Here is a 9,878-nt window from a genome sequence, read left to right as displayed (position 1 = left end):
ATATTAAAACAGTAATATTTATATTTGTTCATGTTTATGGATGGGTCGAGTCAACTCCTTTTCTAATTTATTATTTTATCTCTAAGGCTAGGTTAAAATCTCTCTTTTATTTCATATTTTCTATATTCCGATTAAATTTAGAAGTTATATGTAAAAGACAATATCATAGTCGATAAAAATTTAATAATACTACCAATAAATATATATTAAATATAATCAACTGTATTTTAAACATATATAAATTTTAGGAATAAACTTATAATTAAACCTAATCCAATTATAACTCAAGGAAAAAGTTTTTTTAACAGTTCTTTTTTCACAACTTTTTGACAACGAATACACAGTTTGTGATTGGTTCGTTTTAAATATTTTTTTAAAATAAATTAAAACAGACGAATAAAATGGTGACACATGTTTTATTATAAAAAAATTGTTAAAAAATGTTGTTAAAATATCATTATCCATAACTCAACTAATAATAATATACTTAAATTTAACATTTATATGAATTTAATGTACTATTTATTATACACATTTAATGAGGTATTCAATAAATGATATTACGCATGTACCCTTATGGCTTTTCTATAAGTTTTCAAGGATATTCTATGGTAAGATGGTGGTATAATTCCACATTTATCATTTTATTTATCCGTATAACATAATAAATAAATGTAAATTATTTTTAAAATATTGAAAGCTAAGAACATAATTGAAAAAATAATAAATGTATTATTCACATTTATAATATTATTTTTTATTATTATTACATTTTATATTTTAATATTTTTACTATTATTACATTATTTTAGTATGTGTTGGGTTAAAAATTAAAAATATGTCATAAAAATTAAAAATTTATGTCACAAAACAAGATCAACTTATTATAAATGAATTTGTCACAATAAATCAAACTTATTATAATATCTTTTCGTGACATCATAGAAAGAACAAACTTTCTATTATTCTTGTAACTATAACGTTAAAATTTGGTCATGGTAAATTTGTTTTATTTATCATAAAAAGTTGTGTATCTATTAGTATATTTTCGTAATTTTTTTAGGTTTAATGTCTTCGGAGTTTTTTATTTCTTTGGATTGTATCAATTGGATCTCATATAGTGAAAGTGCTTAATTGAGTCACTGATTTGATCAAATTGAACCAATAATGCCTTTGTCATTAATTTTGATAGATGACGTTAACTTTAGTTTATCCTGACATGTTGACCAAACAATTAATTATGAGGAGACACCTGATATTTCATTAGGTGTAATTTAATTATGAATTAGGTATTTAATTATAAAAGGCAAAATAAAACATTGTCTTCTACTTGGTTGTGCTTTTCCTGTTAAGATTTCAACGACAACGTCGAAGGCGTCGGTGCAACCACAACACCAAGATGACAAAAACGATGCCGTTAGGAGGATGGGCAGGCGTCGATTGATACAAAAATATAGAAAATCATTGAATCCGTTGATGAATATAGAAAGGGAAGAAATCGAGTGTAGAATATTTTGGAAACAAAAAAACATAACAGTGAGCAAAATTGGACCAAGCGAACAACCAAAAATTTTCCAGAGTGTGTGGAGCAGCAAGAATAGTACAAGTGAATACAAGGGAATCAATAAACAAAAGGAGGGAGAAGAACATAAACTGTGTGGTTCTTTTCTTGTTTTTTCTTAAATTAGTATATGAAGGTGTGCTTCGGGTAATTGGAAAATCCTATGTATTCATTATCGTTGTCTTCAAAAATAGTTGTTTGGCTGAAGGAGTTCGAATTAGATTTATTCACAGTTCATCCAACTTTTCAAATTATAAAGAGAGAGAAAGAGAAGAAATTCAGTTTCTAAAGAAAGAGATAAGAAGGAAGTAATGGGTAAAGAAGAGTGAAAATGGTTGTTGGAGTGCCAGTGGAGGATGCAGGGTTCGACGTTTCTCGCGATTTGATGAACTCATTTTGGAAGAGGAAAGGAACGGGCCGATGACGCTTTCAACCAGCGACGCCTTCGATTGCAGGCTGCGACGTGATTGGCGACATGGAGGACCTATTGGAAGAAGTGGTGAATGAATGAGTGAGAGAGAACTTGTGGTAATCACGATTTGGGGAGAAAGAAATTGAAATAGAGATGGAAAAAGTGGAATTTCGAGGCATAAAAATCTAGACTTTTTGCCTCACCTACATATGCCTCGTTTTTTCTAACTACACTACTGCAATAAATTTGATGAAAAGAGTTGGGATTGTGATTTTGAATATTTTCTGTAACATATATGAGTATTTCTTTTCCTTTCTGTTTCATTGATTAATGTTTATATAGGTAATTTATTATTTATACACATATGACAAAATTTTGAAAATATATTATAATAAGTTAAATTAATTATGACAATTGATTTGAAAATATGTTATAGTAATTTGGATTTATTATGACATATTTTTAAAATTATGTTATTTTACAAGTTGAACTTATTATAACATATTTTAAAAAATGTCTCAGTAATTAATACAATACATCAAATGCATGTAATAATTTGACTCAAAATTTTGAAAGTGAGGACTCATTTCAAACACTTTTAAAACGAGGGACTAAATTAAGATTTGTCAACGAAACTTGGGACAAAATTGGCTATTAAGCCTAAATATTATGTTTATTACTTTCTTAGGGTTCCACCTATTTTTTCAATATCTAAGAAGTTACCAATTAAAAAAAATACTTATGCAGTGTACATTATTTAAAAATTTAAAAGTACATGAGAGTGTAATTGATAAAGTAGTCGATGTGCTATTAAACTTTTACAGTTGATGAATAAAAGAATTTTGACACTTAAAAAAATTGAAGGACGATAAATAGTACCTCTTTAATCCTTTAATTATCGGGAAAATGTTTTTTTATCTCTACTTTTAGAATTTTAATAACATTTTTATTATTTATTTTCTATTGTAACCTTAGCTTTTACCTTTTTAAATGATTTACAAATATTTATTATGAAATGTGGAAAGAGAATTTGATAAATATAAAATTCTATAACTCTTTTATTAGAACATAAATACTTATATGTCTTGATTCTTAAAAAAGAACCTTGAAAACATAAAAAAGAACGAAGGTCCATGCGTATACGTAGTGTGTTGAATACGTAAATGCATACAATAAATGTTTAGTCAATGCATATTGACAAACTCCAAATACTAATTTAAGTCAGTTAATTTAGTAAAACTATATTCAAATTTTGTACTCTTCTAATTAAGAGTTGGATATTCTAAATAAAAAAAACAAGAGAATAATAATTTGATTCAAAGTTAATAGTATTTTTAATTAAAAAATTTAAGTCTATAAACTGTTTTGGGTCATGTTTTCAAAAAGTTTCTTAATATCATTTCGAAAGATTTTTAATTGAAGTATTTTATGTGAATATAAATTCATATCTATCTTTTATTTTATTCGATGTAAGATTTTATTTTTACCTAACATAATATTTGGATAGTATATAGACAAATTATCAATATTAACTATTATAGGTGTTGTTATCCCATTAAAATTGAAACTTTACTTTAGTAATTTATGCTTAATCTCTTTGAACTTTAGTAAAAGGGTTGCGATGCGAGATGTGTATTCGAATGTTTTCCTATAATACGACTTCCTACTTTATATTTGTTATGTGTAAGAGATTGCTGCAGAAGATGCTCCAAAAGACATTATAAAAAGATAGATTGCACATCACATTGCACTTAAATATCAATGCTGGTATTTATTTATTCCTGTACAAAACTATTTTCTTTATATTTTATAGATATTTTCTGAAATTTAGTCAAATTATGATTTTAATATATGTTCTTTTTAACTAATACATGTTCTTGATTGCAGGAATGTGAGAAGAAGAAAATATTTCTATGCTTGCTGCAATGGAAAAACTTTAGTGAATGAATAATTGTTCGTGAATCCTTTGTGGAAATTGAGTCAAAAGATGTGTCGGATGCACTCGATTACAGTGGGAAATGTATATGGAAAGTTATTATATACCATACAAACAGTAATATTGGTATTTATTATATTTTCAATAAGTTTAGAAAATAATATTTATAATAAATATTTATGATATGCATTTAATAAACTATTTATTTTTATGTCTATAAAATCATATGTTTTTTTTTCTTGAAACATTATAGTTTGTGAAGGTTTTAAAAAAAATTGATAGAAAAGATAAGATGAAAATTAAGGGAGTTTGGATGATTATGATGATTATGTTGGTTTTGATAGGAAGTGATTACAATGTTTTGTCTGTGGAAATTGAGTCAAAAGATGTGTCTGATGGACTGACTTGCAAGGGGAGATGTACATGGGAATGTTTGCCTTTAGGAGTGATTCCTGCTTTATATTTAAAATGTGTAAAAGGTTGCTGCAGAAGATGCTGCAAAAACCGTTCTAATGAGTTAGAGTGCAAATCACATTGCACTTAAATACCAATACTGGTATTTATTTATTTCTTTATAAAATCATTTTCTTTATCATTTTATAGATATTTTCTGAAATTTAATCAAATTATTATTTTAATTCGTGTTCTTTTTAATTGATACATGTTCTTGATTGTAGGAATGTGAGAAGAAGAAAAGATTTCTGTAATTGCTGTAATGAAAAGACTTTAGTCAATAAATAACTATTCGTCAACCCTTTCACTATTATTTCTTCATTTTATTTATTTTTCTATTCTTGTTGCAACTCAATAAATCACATATCAAGGAAAATAAATAATCATCCATGTTGTTATGAAGGTCAACATAAATAAATAATTGAATGTAATTATGTAAATATACTTATTTATTATATTCAAACGGTAATATTCATATTTTTTCGTGGATGGGTCAAAATTTCCTTTTTATTTCATGTTTTTTTATATTTCGATTAAATTGAGAAGTTATATGTAAAATAAAAGACAATATTATATGAAAGTCGATAAAAAATTTAATAATATTAACAATATATGTATATTAAATATAATCAACCTACTCTATTTCAAAACAGATTTTAAAATAAACTTATAATTAAACTCGATCTAATTATAACTGAACTAATAATAATTATATTTAAATTTAACATATTTATTATGAACTATTTATTATACACGTTTAATGAGGTATTCGATGATACTACGCATGTACCCTTCTGGCTTTTCTATACGTTTTCGAGGATATTTTTTAAGAATAAAAAATATAATAAATATATTTATTATGGTAAAATAGTTGTATGATTCCACATTTATCATTTTATTTCTCTGTACAACATAATAAATAAATGTAATTTATTTTTAAAATATTGAGAGCTAAGAATATAATTGAAAAAAATAATAAATGTATTATTCACATTTATAATATTATTTTTTTATTATTACATTTTATATTTTAATATTTTTACTATTATTACATTATTTTAATATGTGTTGGGTTACTTTCTAATCTGTAGGTTGTTCTAATTAAAAAAAATAACATTATAAATTAAAGTGATCAATATTTTATGAAGATGACGTTATAAGACAAGTACACACATTCAAAATTATTAAAAAGAATAGTATTAGTTTAAATTGAAAAATAAAATGAATTTTAAAATAAATAAACATTAAATTTAATCAATACACATTATTAACTATTTTCTATAAATTGGTGTTTAGTTTTCCATTCATTACAAGAAGAATCTAACATATACCTACACACAAAATTTTAGGATAACTAGTAAAGATTTTAAAAAAGGAAATGTGACAATAAATGATAATATCTTTTTCGCAATAAATCAACCTTATTATAATATCTTTTTTACGACATTATAAAAAAAACAAACTTTTTTATTATTCTTATAAGGTTTAATACCTATTTTGGTTCCTAGATTTGTAAGGTGTATTGAAAGTTGTCTTTTTTTTTTTCAAAAGTTCATAAACGTCTTATATTTTGCAAAAACAGTTCAAGTAGGTCCTTTTGGCTTACGACGTTAAAAAACTAACGAGAGAGTTGCTTCCGTGACCAAAAATTGAATGACCTATCCAATTAGTCTAATTAGTTAGCAAGCTCAGCCAATAAAAGATTGCCACGTGGTAGTCCCCTTTCCACTTAAGAAAAACCTAGAGGGTGAAGACCAGCTTTGAATTCATGAGATTGTCGTCCTTCGGTTTCTTTGTTGCTTGAATCAAGTGTCGGTGTTTATTGAGAAGAATAATCTAACGTTTGATTAGTGTTTTCGGGGTTATTGAGGTTGTTGTTCTCTAATTCTTTCTTCTCTGCTGTAAAATCCATACTAGCATCCTGTTTCCCAAACCCTAGTCCCCTTTCCCCCTTTTTGTGTTTAATGTTGAGGTTATGAGATCAGAGAAATGAACTTCGCTTCAGTTTAGAAATAATTTAACCATTAAAGCATTGTCTTCTGTTTCGGTAGGTATTTTTGAGGACCGAGAGACTAACCTTTTTTGATGTGGCTTTACTGCTTTCCGATGCTTGAACTGGGTTTCTGATTATCTTCTTTCCGCTTGAGCCACTCGATCGCCTGCAATCTTGGTCGTTCAGTGATCTCCTAACTTTGACCGAGGGGGGGAGGTACCTGCAATGGCACTCTGACGCTCAAGTTAAGAGTGGTTTGATGAACCTTGGTTCATAATAGAGTATTTAGTGATTTTATGATCACTGTAGAATATTTCTGAATGTGATTGGAGAGTGATTAGAAGTGTGATTGGAAGATGATTGAAAGGTACCTGACTTGTGGCGCTGGCTCTCTATTTATCATTTGTCTCATGGAGCTTAAACTGATATAAGCCCAACAGAATAAAATATAAACAAACTTACCTGAAAATAGATATTCTTAATTATTTAATCTTTTGTTTATCAATATCTTTAATAAGATATTCTTGATTACTTTATATCTTTAGTAAGATATATCATAACCGTTCGACCCTTGATATCATACTGTACATCTTCTATTTGGCTGTGCTTTTCCTGTTAAGATTTCAGCGGCAACGTCGAAGGCATCGGTGCAACCACGACACCACGGTGACAAAAACGATGCCCGTGAGGAGGATGTGCAGGTGCCAATTGATACAAGAATATAGAAAATCATTAAATCCATTGAGGAATATAGAAAGGGAAGAAATCAAGTGTAAAAGTTGTTGGAAGCAAAAAAACACAACAATGAGCAAAATTGGACGAAGCGAACAACCAAAAATTTTCCAGAGTGTATGGAGCAACAAGAATAGAACCAGTGAATACAAGGGAATCAATAGACAAAAGGATGGAGAAGAACATAAACAATGTGGTTCTTTTCTTGTTTTTTCTTAAATTAGTATATGAAGGTGTGCTTCGGTTAATTGGAAAATCCTACATATTCATTACCGTTGTTTTCGAAAATAGTTGTTTGGTTGAAGGAGTTCGAAATAGACTTATTCACAGTTCATCCAATTTTTCAAATTATGAAGAGAGAGAAAGAGAATAATTTCAGTTTCTAAAGAAATAAATTAGAAGGAAGTAATGGGTAAAGAAGAGTGGAAATGGTTGTTGGAGTGCCACTGGAGGATGCACGGTTTGACGTTTCTCGCGATTTAGCAAACTCGTTTTGGGAGAGGAAGGGAACGGGCCGGTGACGCTTTCGACCGACGACTCCTCCGATTGTAGGTCGCGACATGATTGACAACGTGAAGGACCCGTTGGAAGAAGTGGTGAGTGTATGAGTGAGAAAGAACCTGTGGTAGTTGCGATTTGGAGGGAAATAAATTGAAATTGAGATGGAAAAAGTGGGATTTTGAGGCATAAAAGTCTAGACTTTTTGCCTCGCCTGCATATACCTCGTTTTCCCTACTACACTAGTGCAATGAATTTGATAAAAACAGTTTTGAGATTGTGATTTTGAGTATTTTCTGTAACATATGAGTATTTTCTTCCTTTTTGTTTCATTGATTAATGTTTATATAGGTAATTTATTATTTATACACATATGTAAAAGTATATACTTATTATTTACTATGACAAAATTTTGAAAATATATTATAATAAGTTAAATTAAGGTTTAAACCCTTAAATCGTCCCTATTTTTGGGGCGCTTTTCCAATTCCGTCCCTCTTTTATTAAAAGATCCAATTTGGTCCTCAAAAGAGCCAATTTGATTGAAATTGACCCTTTCCGTTTAAAAAAGTTAACACCGTCAAATATTTTGCCAGCACACTGAATGAAGTGTTAACTTATGCATAGGTGGCCTTTGTAGTCATGAAACGTGTCATTCATCTGATCAAACATGGCTTTTTACAAAAATTAGAAATTAAAATAGTTTTTGGAAGATTGGGAAGCTAACAGCCCTACCCATCAACATTCCCCTCTTCTTCCTCCCTTCTCGCATTTCCCATTACCACTGGTAACTAGTCCTCACTCCCAATTCTCTCTCTTTCTTACCTCAATTTCTTCCTAATATACATTTTCATCTTTTTCCACTGTCACAGCTTTAAGAGTACACGTGGCTCAACCCTCGAAGCCCTTCAACGGAGTTCGAATCACCACACCCAGAGGGAACAAAGGCGCGCTGATTTCTCTGCCGCCGCAGACGGCTCTAGTTCGCCGGCGGAAGCGCTTCCTCCAGCGGTGAGCGAGAAAGAAAGTGGCGTCAGTGTGGATAAGCTTCCATTGGAGTCGAAGGTAAAGGAGAGAGAGGAGCAGAAGCTAAGGATGAAACTGGCGAAGAAGATAAGGTTGCGAAGGAAAAGGCTTCTTCGGAAGCACAAATTGAGGAAGAAGGGTAGATGGCCACCTTCGAAGATGAAGAAATTGAAGAATGTATGATAATCTATGAAAACTATTACTTTAATTTCAATTAGCTTTATGCAGATTTAAGCTTGTTCTCATTTTATTTTCACTGCAATTGTTTTGCTATCCAACGTGTATTTTGACTAATTTATTAATTTTCAATGCAGCGTTTGTTGTCTGTTTAGCTTTCCAAAATTTAGTGAATTAGGGTTTTTATTTGGAATCCATGTTAACATATTTGGAATCCATGTTGATGGGTAGGGCTTGATAGCTTCCCAATCTTCGTCAACAATGAACATAGAACAATTCGCTCACAATTTTTGCTTCTGCAGGTTTTGCACTTCTCCCTTTTGAAAACCCTCTTCCTCTCAACTTAATGAAAAAGCCAATATGAATCTCATATTTAAGTTCCTTTTTAACTGTCCAAAAACTATTTTAATTTCTAATTTTTGTAAAAAGCCATGTTTCATCAGATGAATGACTACAAAGGCCACCTGTGCATAAGTTAACACCTCATTCACTGTGCTGGCAAATACTTGACGGTGTTAACTTTTTTAAACGGAAAAGATCAATTTCATTCAAATTGACTCTTTTGAGGACCAAATTGGAAGTTTTAATAAAAGGGAGACGAAATTGGAAAAGCGCCCCAAAAATAGGGATGATTTAAGGGTTTAAACCTTAAATTAATTATTACAATTGATTTGAAAATATGTTATAGTAATTTGGATTTATTATGACATATTTTAAAAATTATATTATATAACAAGTTGAACTTATTATAACATATTTTAAAAAATGTCTCAGTAATTAATACAATACATCAAATGCATGTAATAAATATTACGTTTATTACTTTCTTAGGGCTCCACCTATTTTTTCAATATCTAAGAAATTACCATTCAAATAAAATACTTATGCAGTGTAAATTATTTAAAAATTTAAAAGTATATGAGAATGTAATTGATAAAGTAGTCGATGTGCTATTAAACTTTTACCGTTGATGAATAAAAGAATTTTGACACTTAAAAAAAATTGAAGGACGATAAATAGTACCTCTTTAATCCTTTAATTATCGGGAAAATGTTTTTTTATCTCTACTTTTAGAATTTTAATAACATTT

At 29.1% G+C, this 9,878-nt stretch overlaps 1 pseudogene; it reads left to right on the top strand.

Moving 5' to 3' along the window:
* Nucleotides 1-1,981: 1,981 nt before the first annotated feature.
* LOC106763800 lies at nucleotides 1,982-8,867 on the top strand (annotated as a pseudogene).
* Nucleotides 8,868-9,878: the final 1,011 nt, after the last annotated feature.

The sequence above is a fragment of the Vigna radiata genome, chromosome 6 (genome assembly GCF_000741045.1).
Source record: "Vigna radiata var. radiata cultivar VC1973A chromosome 6, Vradiata_ver6, whole genome shotgun sequence".
Lineage (NCBI taxonomy): Eukaryota > Viridiplantae > Streptophyta > Magnoliopsida > Fabales > Fabaceae > Vigna > Vigna radiata.
The sequence above is the reverse complement of the archived record's forward strand: the minus strand, read 5'-3'. Positions and strand labels throughout refer to the sequence as shown.